The sequence below is a fragment of the Squalius cephalus genome, assembly GCF_949319135.1.
Source record: "Squalius cephalus genome assembly, chromosome: 12".
NCBI lineage: Eukaryota > Metazoa > Chordata > Actinopteri > Cypriniformes > Leuciscidae > Squalius > Squalius cephalus.
In genome coordinates, this window is record NC_137133.1 from 36866239 (window position 1) to 36878568 (window position 12330).

Genomic DNA, 12330 nt, shown 5'->3' on the forward strand with positions numbered 1-12330 from the left:
GCCAATTTGGACTTCATCCAGGGATCTTTTTATTTTCTGTCTTATAAAATATCCCATTACTTACAGTATCTCACAAAAGTGAGTACACCCCTCACATTTCAGCAAACATTTTAGTATCTTTTAGTAATCTTCTCAAGGGACAATACTAAATGAAACTTGGATATATTTTAGAGTAGTCAATGTGCTTGTATAGCAGTATACATTTACTGTCCTCTGAAAATAACTCAACATGCAGCCATTATTGTCAAAATAGCTTGCAAAAAAAGTGAGTTTTGCATGTATGTGTCTGAACAGTTTAAGTTCAGTTCAGGTAATCTTTATTAATTTCTCGAAGGCAATTTGGTTGCAGCATACAAGCATGTCACACAAGACAACACATACATACAATACAGGGGAAGGGAAAAAAAATAAGATACAAGAACTTTATTCTTCTTAATATAAGAACTTTACAGCTAAGGGGATAAATGAATGTCTAAACCGATTTGTTTTACTAATAGGAGTTCTATACCAAATACCTGAAGGGAGGAGTTAAAACTCGTGATGCGTGGGGTCGGAATCATCTAACAATATGCTCTGGGCTTTACCCAAAACCTGTCAGTGATATAGCTGGGCCATAGTCATCTGCTTCTTACCCGTTATTTCACTTCCCTGGTTTACAATCCTCTCAAGACAATTCTTGTTTTTCGCATTTAGAGAATTAAACCAGCACAGCAGTGAAAAAGATAACAGCAGCTCAATATAGGATCTGTTGAACATTCTCATCAGTGTTTTATCCACGTTAAATGACCTTAGTTTCCGCAAGCAATATAATCTTTGCTGCCCCCTCTTACACAAAGCTTCAGTATTTGGAGAAAAAGACAATCTGTTATCTAAGACAGCACCCAAATACTTGTACTGTTCAACACTCTCAATACCCACTCCATTAATACTTGTTTGCTTTTACTGAATAGATTTCCTCCTAGAGCTAAAATCAATAGAACATTAAAGGGTAAGTTTTAAGTTTTAAAAAAGCATTCTGACACCAAATATTAAAATCATTACAATTTTTCTTAATTGCTTAAACACTATAACCAGGCTTTTGAACTAAAATTTCAAAACCATAATGCCATTTATAAAAAGGCACACCCATTTCCCTAAACTATAAACACTATTCCCTGTTTTGACACATGAGTCAGATTTGAGTCATCGTCTAAATATCGTATTGTATGCATTTTGATTCGACTGTTTCATCATTTGACCACAACAAATCTAATTATGGGGTAACTGGTGTAAAACATGCTTTTCCAATGCTACCTCGCTGTCTGTTAAATATGCGAGAACAGAACTTGTTCAAATCTCCGCGATATGTCAACGCCAACGGGCAAAATGATACATCTCCCGCCCTAGCGCTGCTCTCAGGGCAGGAGTACTCAATAGATTCAAATCGCTGCTCTCAGGTCGCTACAATCATTATTTTTAGTGTATTTTAGCCTTCCAGGCGCACCAAACTGACTTCAATGTACACTTAACTGTGAGAAGCAAGTAACAATTTAACTGTGTCCTTTGTGCTGTTTTGATTGCGTTATAAATGTCTTTTAGCTTAATGATCTTGTTTACATTGGTACACTACATTGGTAACACTTTACAATAAGGTTTCATTAATGTCCCTCGCAGCAAGTTTAGTCCACAAAAGAAAGTAGTCCAGGAAATATTTGAAAATGAGGATGTTCATTGTTTAATATCCAAAACTGAAGCCTTTAGGTGAAATACATTTTACGTTTTGTTTTTTATGACTATCAGCTTACATTGAAACCAAAATCTTTATGTAATTCGTTTGCAGGAAGACCTACACTTCTGGAGAATTTAATGAGGAACTGACCAGGCGACCCATGGCGGGAAGCCCAATAAAGTTCAAAGACACCCGTCTAAAAGAAAAGTAATAATAAAGTAATTAAAAACCTCTAAGAATAATGATATGAACTAGTTAAAAGAACAGCAGTTTAATGATAGGCTACATCTTTGCTCTGCATTTTTTTGTGATATGTTTCTGTGTTTTATACATTTAATTCACTGGAAATGTTTTGTAATACTATAAAAAAGGGAAAGTCATAATTATACTTGAATTGATTATTTTATTGTAATATTGGACCAAATGTCAGTTCAATAAAAATATAATTAGTAAACTGGTTATTTACAATCAATGTTTGTTCTTTCATTTTGTTCTTATAAAATAATCTGTAGATTTCTTGTCTATTACCACCCACTGCTACTTATACCAATGACTGAAATAAGTGCAGTTACAATAACTAAATATGTGGCAGAGCGTTGCTATAGTGTGACGATATTGTTTTGCAATAGGTAGCACTTCAAAGTCAATACCTAATCAAAACTAGTTAGCACATCATATGTAATTGAAAGGGTCTAATGACACTATATATGGTTACACTATAAACAGTTACAAAATAGATGTGATGATAAAAACGTATACTGTTAATTGTACCCCCAATATATGTTAAGTGTTACCTGAGAGATAGAAAAAGAGGGAGAGTGTAGAAAGAGACAAAGAAAGAGAGCCAGAGAATAAAAGGGCCAGAGAAACTGTTACAATCTTTGATGCCTTCCTTGACCATGTGTCTGTAACCCAAATGTGAGACGTTCAAATCGCCCAATCAGATATTTACAATTTCCCCCATTGTACTAAAGGTGTGACAATTCGTAGACCCCTGATGTCCACACATTTTGACCTACAGGCCTTTAGCACTATCAACACCTCTGCCTTTAGGAATTCCAAATGGTCATTGGGGTAAGACAGAGGGGGATTGAAACAGTAAAATACATTTTTTTTTGTTAATTTTCAAATATGTTTAATTATTTTCAATCTTACACTTTCCCACAAATTTCCAACCCTCTCTCTAGATTTTTCTGACCATATTAAACATAAATTATTCATACAGCATTATATTTGGTACACAGTACAATCAGTACAAAAGTTTTCTGAAAGTGATAAGCACTAACAGGATAAGAAGAAACCTAAAACGCTTTATAACCTGTGTGGTTTGATGTTGCACGATCATTAAGCAGTCTAAGTTAAATGGTAGTTTGCTCCTTTATCTGTTGCTGGTAGAGTGGCATATTAATTTAGTGATATTCAAAAGAGACTTGCTTATGATAAAGACAAACAATCTCTAAATGATCACTAAACTTTTGCCATGAATTGAATCTGCTTTTGTGATACATTTATTTTTAGAAAATCTTAATTTTATATTTTACAAAACAGAATGGGGGGGAAAGTCTGGAAACAAAAATATTTTTCCATGCTTGGAAATTACTCAAATCAAATGCCATACTTTTCCAAATAACACAGGAACCCTGATAAAATATTTTTTTTTAAATTAAAAGTCCTTGTTTCTCTGCAATTAAGTATTTGCACATAGATCCTGTCAGGGCTTCACCAGATCTGCACACTCCACCCACTCGTTCACTCTCCCCAGATTACTGATTCACCTCACCTGCACCTCATCATCATCAGCACCCTATATAACACCACTTCACCATCAGTTCACTGTCTAAATATATAATTATTATTATTATTATTATTTTTAAATTAGAATTAATTTATTTGCTTCACTCGGTTAACGCTTCACACTCCTCTCCAGTTGGTGGCGGTAAATGCACCTTTCAGCTGGTTTGCCAACCACCATAAAACTCTGAAAGAAGAAGAAGTTCACTGTCTAGTCTCGTCTCTACCAAGACATGCAAGACTCACTCCCAAGACTTGCCTGTTCTACTAACCTGCGATACTCATCTTCAGTCTGTGTTCCTGTTTACCATCTGCCATCACCGTTGATCTCCTTCATCTTCCGTTCTCCAGCCTGGTCTACCTCCATCTGCAAAAGACATTCTGTTATTTCTCCAGCTAAGTTCATTTTTCAATTCCACATTGCCAATATCAACTCAATTATACATCTGATGGTTCAAGTTCAAGTGTTTATTTTGCCAGAACGACCCACATCGCCTGGAATTCATTTTGGTAAATTGGCTCACACAAGACAATGCAACATAACATATACAATAAAAACATAAAATCTAAACAAAGAACAGATACTTAGATTACTGCTCATAAATAATAATAAAACTGATCAGACAAAGTGCTAATGCATTTAGTAGGGGTGTGACGAGACGCTTACTCCACGAGACGAGACACGACACGAGATTGGGTTCACGAGAACGAGACAAGACGAGATTTTTACACAATTTTTAAGAAATCCTCAATGATGAAATATATGAATGGAAAATAGTCTTTTATTTAACTGAAAATCACAAAATGCAAAACAATTTAGGTGCATTTTGAAATAAACTTGTAATGAATGTTATTTTACTTCTATTTTAATGAATTCTATGCAGTAAAGGACATGCAAACACTGCAAAATGTTTTGCTATAAACTCTACCGTCTGGCTTCTCCCCTTTACGATTTCACATGAGAAATCTAATTCCTTTCCACAAATCGAACATAAAAAAAATATAAAACAGTATAAATAAAATAAATATATAAATAACAGAAATAACACTTTAACCCTCTGATGGTCCGCGGGGTCTTTTTGACCCGCAAATGACTTTTGCTCAAATTAAAAAAAAAGTTCCCTTTGTCCAAATGGTATGAAACCTTCTACGGCTCTTAACACTTTCTAGATCTACAAAAAAAAAAATAAAGTGGAATGATATCTGTTTTTATGTTAGCGTGACAAAATTTGTGACACTCGAGGTCCTCGGGGTCTCTGGAGACCCCGCAATCAAAATAGACAAAATTCATCATCAAAATCAGAAACAACGCAGAACACATCGACAGAAATGACAGAAATAAAGTGGCACACTTCCACCAATTCAAAAAGCATCCACAATGCTGAATTATTTTGCTCACAACAAGCGCACACACACACACACACACACATAGAGGAATATATTTTTGAGACTATAAAAACTGTTCTCTTATCATTTGTAAAATAAAATCATCCAAAATGCAGTACCACCACAAAAATAAATTGGTGACACTGACACATTGAAAAATGTACACACACACACACACACACACACACGCGCACACACACGCGCGCGCGCGCGCACACACACACACACACACACACACACACACACACACACACAGGAACATTTGTAAGGCTATAATTTGTCAAATAAAATCATCCGAAATGCAGTACCACCACAAAACTAAATTGGTGACACTGACACATTGAAAAATGTGCACACACACACACACACACACACACACACACACACACACGCACACACACACACGCACACACACACACGCACACACACACACACACAGGAACATTTGTAAGGCTATAATTTGTCAAATAAAATCATCCAAAATGCAGTACCACCACAAAAATAAAATTGGTGATACTGACACATTGAAAATGTAAACACACACACACACACACACGCATACACACACACACGCATACACACACAGGAACATTTGTAAGGCTATAGTGTGTCAAATAAAATCATCCAAAATGCAGTACCACCACAAAACTAAATTGGTGACACTGACACATTGAAAAATGCGCACAAATGTGCGGCCCTCGGACTCTGTCGGCTCAGGATTGGGGAATTTAATTCTGTCTTCAACCACATCAGAGTACTGCTCGTCGTTGGACGAGCAGCGGGGAGTGGAGAACAAAAGATTCTCCCCCGGCCCTCCACCGGGGGAAGGAGTGGCCCTGCCACCAGCTCCTGGGACAGAATTGAAGCCAACCCTGAGCAGCCCGTCTCAGGAGCGCCGCTTGGCCTGGCGTTTAGAGGGCGGCGGGGCTGGAGAGGGCTGTGGCGCCTGCCTGCGGCTCCCTCCACAACGCGGCCCGGGTGAAGGTTGCTGCTGGGGCCGTGCGGGAGGGGCGGCCGCGGGAGGGCGCCCTCGGCGGCGAGCAGGCTGAGAATTCTGTGCCGACGGCTGAGCAGCGGAGCGTCGGGGCAGAATGTGCTTGATAGCCTCAGTCTGCTTCTGGGCGGTCGAGAACTGTTGGGCAAAATCCTCGACCGCACCGCCGAAAAGGCCGGCCTGGGATATGGGAGCGTCAAGCAGACGAGTCCGCTCGGGCTCACACATATCAGCCAGGTTCAGCCAGAGATGTCTCTCCTGGACCACAGCTGTGGACATCACCAAACCCAGGGAGCGCGCGGTCACCTTCATCGCTCGGAGAGCGAGGTCGGTGGCGGCGCGCAGCTCATCAATGAGCCCGGGGTCTGTCCTGCCCTCGTGCATGTCACGAAGCATCTGGGCCTGGTAGACCTGCAGGATGGCCATGGCATGCAAAGAGGCAGCTGCCTGTCCCGCCGCACTGTAAGACTTCGCCACGAGAGTGGACGAGAATCCACAGGCTTTGGACGGGTGCTTAGGATCACCACGTGATGAAGCGCCTGCCGGACACAGCTGCATCGCGACAGAACGTTCAACCGTGGGAATCCCAGTGTACCCACAAGCATCAGCTCTATCGAGGGGAGGAAAGGCGGAGAAAGCCGACGAACGATCGCGGGAAGACATGGGAGCCTTCCAGGACCGCGTGACTTCCTCATGCACTTCCGGGAAGAATGGTATTGGGGTTGGGCGGCGACGAATGTCAGCGGCCGCTCCCAAAAACCAATCATCCAGCCGCGAGCGCACTGGATCGGGCGGCGGGGACCACTCGAGCCCAATGGCCGCGGCTGCCCGGGAAAGCATGGCAGTCAGCTCGGGATCAGACTCGGGCAATGCTGGCACGCCCGAGGGCGGCAACACAGCCGAATCCTCACTTCCCGAGGACTCATGCCCACCTTGTGATGCAGTGATCGACATTGCATCCTCCTGTGGAACGCCAAACGAAACGCGCGGGGCCTCCGTAGAGGGACCAGCGGTTTCGGTTTGCACGCTCGCGGGTACCAATGCTGAAGAGGGGTGTGTGGACCGTGGACGTGTCGGCGGTTTGTCCCACACAGATACCCTCAGGTCACCCTGGCCACCAGCCGAAGTACAGCCTCTCGGGGAGACCGTAGATCGGGGTGTGGATGAGGGGACTCTCGCTCTGATGAGCTCATTGAGTCTCGACCGCAGCATGGAGATGGTCATGTTCCCGCAATGAGAACATGAATCATCCACAAACGCTGCTTCAGCGTGATCAACGCCCAAACACGCTAAGCAGAGATTGTGCCCATCAGGAGAAAATACATCGCGACCACAACCAGAAGTGCACGGGCGAGACATCTTTAAAAAGACGTGCCACATGCAATGCTCTTTTTGTGAGAGGAAAACTCCGCGGATGTTGAAGCGAACAGGGAGAAATCACACTAACTGTCAGATCACTGACAAGATCAGCAGGGAAGTGTGCACTCGCTGAAATCGCCGTCACACCAACACCGGAGAGCTCGCTCGTCTCGAAGGAATGAGAAGAAATAACTCAGAATTTCAGCTTACGTGGAGTGGAGAAGTTCTCGGCTCCGAAGCGAAAACATATCTGCATTTGTGCAGCGTACTTCCTTATATACCCCCTGCGGCGGGCGGAGTTACGCTATGCAAATTCCGCAGACCCATGGCATTTCATTGCCATTGGCTCGTTTTATATACTCGAAGGTGATAGGCTTCTAAGCGAAACCCCAATCGTCGTCATCCGACGTAACTCGGAGTGACCACGAAAGGGAACAGTGAGCTGCTGCCTCTTCTCTCCTCTCTGTACTCTTCTCACCTGTGGTCTTTAAACAGCAGAAACACTGGCTTTAACCTTAGGCAGCAAAGCAGTCCCCCCTCTCCCTCTAAACACAAACACACCCACTCTGATGCTGTCATGTTTCTAATACACACACACACACTTTGCATTAATCCATTAAACATTTTCAGTTGGTACTGGGAACATAAATCTAGTAGGAAAAAAACAAGTAATAAAAACTCGGTGAGTGTTTTAGCGCAATTTTCTGACCTCATGGGATCACAACACTAAGAGATAGTAAATCTTTTCCTGGATTTTTTTTGTGCGTTCCCGAGATTAGACCTTCCTTAACATAATGCCGAAAACGTATCTAGGTGGTCTGGTTGAGGAGTAGATAGAAGTGCAAGATTGGTGCGCACAGACGCACAGAACAGAAATCATGAGTTAACAATCGCAATTTTGTCCGGTGGAAAATTGCACTAAAAAATTCACACACACTTTCACACTTACAAAAGGAGTAAAGCAATTCAAACTGATGTATACCTGATTTTGCTGCAATTGTTCTGCCTTTTTCTGCACCCTCAGGAAGACAGACTCGTGTTGGTTATGGTCTAGCTGCGGTAGAGTCAGGAATCTTGGGTCCAGCACAGTGCTCTCTAACAGAAGATTGTATGCATCCCCGCTGTATCTCCCTGAAATATTACTGAGGATTGCTCTCTTTGTGTCTGCCACGGTGGGGGAATCGCCATCATTTGGCGCCATGCTCTGTTCAATCATGCTCTTCAGAGGCACAATGAGAGACACTGTGGGGCTCTTCTCCTCACATAAGACTGTGGTGGATTCAAAGGATTCAGCAGCTTCACAAGGTCTTCAGCATTCAAGATATCACTGCTGTCCAGTGTATCAAATCAAATCAAATTTTATTTATAGAGCACAATTAAAATCAACCTTGGTTGGCCAAAGTGCTGTACAGTAAGATAAGAAAAACAAACAAAACAAGACAAAAAACATACAAGTTATGGTATATTAAACATTATTAATGGTATATTAAGCATTAGATTTGACGCAAAGATTTGAATTCAGCTAGTGTGGAGGCTGATTTAACATGTAGTGGTAGGGTGTTCCACAGCTTAGGGCCGACTACTGCAAAAGCCCGATCACCTCTTCATTTTAAGCGAGATCGTGGAACAGCCAAGAGATGATGATCTCTTGATCTGAGTGACCTGGATGGATTATGAATGATAATTAAGTCGGAAAGGTATTTGGGGGCCTGGTTGTTAAGAGATTTGTAGACAAATAATACAATTTTAAAATCAATTCTGTATCGGACTGGTAACCAATACAGAGAACGTAGGATTGGGGGTGATCTCGTTTTCGGCTGCCAGTGAGCAGACGGGCAGCCGCGTTTTGGACCATCTGAAGACGAGAGATGGAAGTGAGAGGTAACCCAACATATAGTGAGTTGCAATAGTCAAGTCGTGTTGAAATAAAAGCGTGAATAACTGTTTCGAAGCTATTCCTGTTTAAAAATGGCTTGACTTTGGCTAACTGTCGTAAATGATAAAAGCTGGCTCTAACTGTGGCATTAATTTGCTTGGTCAGTTTAAGACTATTGTCAAGATAAAAACCTTAAGTTTTTAACTTCAGAAGTGAGGTGTGGCGTGAGGGTAAGATCAGTACAGTGTCTGTCAAAGAGCTCATTTGGACCAAATTGGATGATTTGGGTTTTATCGTCATTTAGCAGCATGAAGTTGTTAGTGAGCCATAGCTTGAGTTCGTGAAGACAGTCTTGTAGTCTCTTATATGTAGTGTTGTCATTATGTTTTATAAGTATGTAGAGTTGGGTATCGTCCACATAACAATGGTATGACACACCAAATCTACTCATAATTGATCCCAAAGGAAGCATGTACAATGAAAATAGTAGGGGTGCCAGAATCGATCCCTGGGGTACCCCACAGTTGAGGTGAGTTGAGGAAGATAGATGAGTACCTAATCTAACAGAAAAACTTCTGTTAGATAGGAAAGACTGGAACCATTTGAGTACCATACCTGAGATACCGATCGAATGTTCTACCCGAGATAGGAGAATCTTGTGATCTACAAAGTCAAAAGCTGAACTCAAGTCTAATAGCACTATAGCCATGGTATCGCCAGCGTCTGTCGTTGTTAAAATGTCATTAAGGACTTTTAAAAGAGCGGACTCAGTGCTGTGAAGGGGTTTGAAACCAGATTGAAAAATATCCGAAATATAATTAATGTGCAGATAGTGTTGCAGCTGTATAAAGACCGTTTTTTTCTAGAATTTTTGATAAGAAAGACAGGTTGGAAATGGGTCTGTAATTCGCATATACAGCGGAATCGAGTGACGGTTTCTTGAGAATGGGAGTCACAGTGGCGAGTTTAAAACAAGCAGGGAGAGCCCCAGTTGAAAGACTGTTGTTAATGATATGCAGAACATCTGAACCAACAGTGTCAAATACCTGTTTTATAAAACGAGAAGGTAGAATATCTTGAGGAGAGAAGGTGGATTTCAGTTTTAAAGTGATTTCCCTGCATGTCTGAAGGGAGATCAGTTCAAAGTGGCTCCATTGTGAGCTAGAGAAAGTAGGATCAGGTACATGCTCTCTTGAGGTAAAAACTTGTGCTCGAGTAGTGTTAATTTTATCAGAGAAGAAATTAAGGAAGTTTTCGCACTCAGTGGGAGAGATCATAGGAAAAGACTTAACAGAAGGGTTTAAAACAGAGTCGATAGTAGAAAAGAGCGTTTTGGAACAATGCAAATTTTTTTCAATGATGTCAGATAAGAATTTAGGTTTAGCTGCCTTGGCTGTTTTAAATTATTTAGTGAAACAGTCAGCATCTCAAAGGAAATTTGAAGCCTGTCTTTCTTCCATTTTCGCTCAAGCCGACGACATTGTTGACAATGTCAAATGAATAGACAAATATCGCTAGTTATCCATGGCTGGGGCTTTTTTTTTGAGGGTGGATAAGCTTTCGAGGTGCAATGGAGTCTAGGATGTTGGAACATTTGTTATTAAAAGCTTGTAGCTTCTCATCGACATCCGGATGAGAAGTAGGGGAGTCCAAAATGAGAGGATTTTCAGCCTCAGAGTACATTTCAGAGAACACAACATGAGAATGTGGGGTTAAAGAGCGAGACCAACGAGCATGGGGTGGTACAGTTGTGGGTGGTAAAGGAAGGAATGTTGAAAAGAGCAATGGTTTGTGGTCGGAAAGTGGAGTATCTCTAATTTCAATATCGGCCACAGACAGACCATACGACAGAATTAAATCTAATGTATGACCGTGACAGTGGGTGGGACCATTAACCCACTGAACAATGTTTAAAGATGATAATAGGTTTAAAAAGTCCTTGGCTAAAGCATTAGCAGAACAACATACATGAATATTAAAGTCACCAATTATTAAAATATGGTCATATTTAGTCAAGACACTCCCCAAGAGATCTGCAAACTCATTTATGAAATTACTGGATGAAGGTGGACGGTAAATAAGTAGAAGTAAAACTGGATAGGGAGAATTTAGATGAATTTCCTGGAGTTCAAAGCTGGTAAAAGTGGTAGTTGACAGTTGGTGACACTGTACTCTGTTTTTAAAAATAGTCACAAGTCCACCTCCCCTGCCGGTTAACCGGGGAGTGTTGAAAAAATCATACTCCAGGGGAACCAATTCGGAAAAAACACTGAGATCACCTGTTTTTAACCATGATTCAGTCACGAAAAAATAATCCAAATTGTTTGAGGAGATGAAGTCATTGCAGATAAAAGTTTTATTAAGTAAGGATCGAACGTTGGCAAGCACCATCCTAAGCTGCGGTGGATCCTGTGGGAAGTATAGAGCACTACGGAGTGATCGCAGATTATTATGATTAACAGACCTGCGTCGGAACCGTGGAGAGGTCCGTTGAGCGAGCCCGGATGATGTACATGGGGCGATCGGACGAATCCACAGACGATTTAGCTCCGTAGCCCCTCGAGAGAGCCGAGATTGGCATGCCAAGTTCAACAAGGCAGAGATCGACGCCGAGGTGGAAGATGAGCTCGTTGCCCAGGCCAACCTCAGCTGAACGGCGACGCCACCCCGCCTTCCGCGTCTCCTCCGGCGTTTCCCGCGTAGAACTTCAAAAGCGCACCGGTGTAGATAACCTGGTAGATTTGACTGCAGGGGTGGTGAGTAAAACTCATAGTTGTTTAAATCGGGGTGGATCCCAGAGAGCTTTGGCATGGAATGATAAATGTCTATGAGTTGTAGGCGATCATAAGCGATCAATGAGTGACAACATAAAAACAACAGAGACAGTAAAAACATCATCAATAGCATAGAGGGGAGATGGCATGCCACACACACTGGCGCCATCTTCCTCTAATTCCTCTAAAATATTCCTCTGTATCAATGTTACGGGCATTTTGTCTCATCTCAGGGCTGGTGAGAGCTGCTGATATGGCAGCTTGCTGCTCCAGGTAACGAACCAGCATATCTAAAGTTGCTATTCCATCGCGTGGTAACGTCCATGATTAATTTGTGTGGTGGCAGTTGTAGTAGCTTCTGCTTGGACTTGAATAATGCGGCAGCCGTTGAACTCCGGTGAAAAAAAGCTGTTACTCGTCTCACCCGCCCAAGCAACAGAGT

General features: G+C 41.9%; 1 protein-coding gene across 1 annotated transcript in view; it reads right to left on the reverse strand.

The window, feature by feature from the left end:
- The window catches only part of LOC307168281 (GDP-L-fucose synthase-like), a 553698-nt gene that overhangs the window by 453059 nt on the left and 88309 nt on the right, over positions 1-12330 (reverse strand). The gene's annotated exons all lie outside the window — the stretch shown is intronic.